The sequence below is a fragment of the Heteronotia binoei genome, chromosome 5 (genome assembly GCF_032191835.1).
Source record: "Heteronotia binoei isolate CCM8104 ecotype False Entrance Well chromosome 5, APGP_CSIRO_Hbin_v1, whole genome shotgun sequence".
In the NCBI taxonomy this organism is placed as follows: Eukaryota; Metazoa; Chordata; class Lepidosauria; order Squamata; family Gekkonidae; genus Heteronotia; species Heteronotia binoei.
The window spans coordinates 3530682-3534038 of NC_083227.1; the positions used below are offsets into that span (position 1 = coordinate 3530682).

Sequence of the window (3357 nt, forward strand, 5' to 3'; positions counted from 1 at the left end):
AGGGCTCCTGTTGAGGAAACCTTCTTGCAATCTCCACTCCCTCATGGAGGTCTCCTTTTGAGGAAACCTTCTTGCAATCTCCACTCCCTCATGGAGGTCTCCTTTTGAGGAAACCTTCTTGCAATCTCCACTCCCTCATGGAGGTCTCCTTTTGAGGAAACCTTCTTGCAAACTCCACTCCCTCATGGAGGGCTCCTTTTGAGGAAACCTTCTTGCAATCTCCACTCCCTCATGGAGGTCTCCTTTTGAGGAAACCTTCTTGCAAACTCCACTCCCTCATGGAGTTCTCCTTTTGAGGAAACCTCCGTGCAATCTCCACTCCCTCATGGAGGTCTCCTTTTGAGGAAACCTCCGTGCAATCTCCACTCAAGCATGGAGGGCTCCTGTTGAGGAAACCTTCTTGCAAACTCCACTGCCTCATGGAGGTCTCCTTTTGAGGAAACCTCCGTGCAATCTCCACTCAAGCATGGAGCGCTCCTCTTGAGGAAACCTCTGTGCAAACTCCACTCCCCCATGCAGGGCTCCTCTTGAGGAAACCTCTTTGCAAACTCCACTCCCTCATGGAAGTCTCCTTTTGAGGAAACCTCCATGCAAACTCCACTCAAGGATGGAGGGCTCCTTTTGAGGGAAACTTCTTGCTAACTCCACTCTCTCATGGAGGTCTCCTTTTGAGGAAACCTCCGTGCAATTTCCACTCAAGCATGGAGGGCTCCTTTTGAGGAAACCTCCATGCAAACTCCACTCAAGGATGGAGGGCTCAAGCATGGAGGGCTCAAGCATGGAGGGCTCCTTTTGAGGAAACCTCCATGCAAACTCCACTCAAGGATGGAGGGCTCCTTTTGAGGAAACCTTCTTGCTAACTCCACTCCCTCATGGAGGTCTCCTTTTGAGGAAACCTCCGTGCAATTTCCACTCAAGCATGGAGGGCTCCTTTTGAGGAAACCTCCATGCAAACTCCACTCAAGGATGGAGGGCTCCTTTTGAGGAAACCTTCTTGCAAACTCCACTCCCTCATGGAGTTCTCCTTTTGAGGAAACCTCCGTGCAATCTCCACTCCCTCATGGAGGTCTTCTTTTGAGGAAACCTCCGTGCAAACTCCACTCACGCATGGAGGGCTTCTCTTGAGGAAACCTCCATGCAAAGCCACCTCCGCTGAGCAGGAGCAGCTCTGGTGGCCCTCCAATGGCTGGGCCCTACAGAGGGAAGGGGGGGTTTGATAGATTGGCCGTACCCTCCCCCAGCCCCCCCCCCCGTAGCTACAGGCCTGGATGCCCTGGCTGGCTTCTCTCACCAGAGTGGTGTCCCTTCTTCACCACATGAGAAAGCCCCGCTCGGACAAGGCCCCTGGTCTTGAAGGACCTCGCTCGGGTACTCTGATATTTGAAGCAAGAGTAGGCCTGGCATGTGGGGTTCTGCTGCGCGAGGCAGAATCCCAATGTGCACCCCCCCCCAGAAGAAAAGATTTTGTGTGCACCCGTCGTGACGCTGTCACTCAGAGGTGACGTCATTGCGCTGGCACTTGGAGCTTCGCTTCCCCAGCGTCCTCAGAGGATGCTGGGGAAGGGAAGCTCCGCTGTTTCTGGGCTCTGAGGGATTGGGGGAGTTCCTGTGAGCCCTCAGAGCCAAGAAAAAATTAACCTGAGGGACAATGCGAGTGGAGAGGGGGCGTTCGAAGCGAGAGCAATCAGGCAGGGCGTTGGGAGGAGGCTTCTCTGATGCAGGCTTCCCACACAAGGAAAAGAAGGCACCCCGTTCGAGTGCTCTCACCTTAACGGCAAGGGCAGCCGAGCAGGGCCTCAGCACTGCTCAGGGAGAACGCCTCTACACTGCGTTGGTGCCGCTCGGCCAGAGCCTGCTCAGCACTCTCTTCCGTCTGCTGCGCGGTTCCTCCTTTCAGCGGTGATGGGGCTGGCAGGACAGGGAATGTGTGGCATGCCGCTGCCAGCGGGGGGCGCCGAGGCCCCAGTGCTGGGTTTTCTCCCAACCTTCCACCGCTTGTACCCCCTTCTTTCATCCTACCCTCCCTCCTCAGCTCTAACCTTGTTCCATCTGCCCAAGCTCACCCCTCCTGCCTTATTCGCCACCCTCCCTTCCAATCTCCCTCCGTCCTGCCTCCATCTTCCCCTCCCTGCGGTAGGAAATGAATCGGGGGTGGGAACTACCCACCCAATCTCACCTCAATTGCTCACCTCCCTCCCAGTCTCCATCCCCTGCTTCCTCCATTTCCCCCCCGCCCCTGCCCCTCCCCCCCCCTCGCTCACGGAATTTTTAACAACAATGCAACACAACAACTTTGCGCCCAGCTAGGCCCAAAATTATGCGGGGACCAGGCTGACTTTATCAACAGCTGGTGGAAATAAGACACTTCGGAGTGGAGGGCGGGATATAAATCCAATATCATCTTCTTCTTCTTCAAATACATTGCAAACTTCTGGCAACAGATAAAGCTCCAGATCAAAAAAATTACATCGTAGAGTTACCGGTAGAACCAGACGTCCGCCTCTGTAGCCGCTGCTCCTTCTGAGTTCTCGGCCTCACCATGTTGTCGTCGTTCCCTGAGCTCTATTTCAACGTCGACAGTGGCTACCTGGAGGGCCTGGTGCGGGGTTTCAAGGCAGGGGTGCTGAGCCAGTCCGATTACGTCAACCTGGTGCAGTGCGAGAGCCTGGAAGATTTGAAGCTCCATCTCCGGAGCACAGACTATGGGAACTTCCTGGCAAACGAAGCCTCCCCTCTCACCGTTTCCGTCGTTGATGACAAGCTGAAGGAGAAGATGGTGGTAGAGTTCCGCCATATGAGAAATCATCCTATGAACCCCTGGCCAGCTTTTTGGACTTCATCACGTACAGCTACATGATTGATAACGTGATCCTGCTCATCACCAGGACTCTGCACCAGCGCTCCATTGCCCAGTTGGTGCCCAAGTGCCACCCAAGACGCTAAGGCTCCCGCCGTTACTAATATCTATCTAACAGCAACAGTATTAACAGCAACAACAGCTATACTACAGCGACTGCACTGATACAACTAAGCGAAATTGCAGCAACGAATAAACAACAACTAAGATTAAACAGCCGAACGGACGCCAAACCCTACCTGTGAACAACGGAGGCGGAGGCTGGGCCTGGTGCTGTGGCAGAGGAGAGATGTGACCACGAGCTGCCGTACGGGGAGACCTGGTGAGACTGCGGGAAGTGTGGAGCCGCAGAGGCAGGAGACGGATGACCCGACCCGACGAAACGCCACAGCCGAGTGGTGGGCGTCGGCCGGGGGGCTGGCCTTCTCGCCCCCCTCCTCCTTGCTCCCTCCATTTTCACTCCCACCCCTTCCATCTACAGACACCACCCAGTGCGGCAG

At 55.2% G+C, this 3357-nt stretch overlaps 1 pseudogene; it reads left to right on the forward strand.

The window, feature by feature from the left end:
- Positions 1-2501: 2501 nt before the first annotated feature.
- LOC132571398 (V-type proton ATPase subunit d 1-like) lies at positions 2502-2943 on the forward strand (annotated as a pseudogene).
- Positions 2944-3357: the final 414 nt, after the last annotated feature.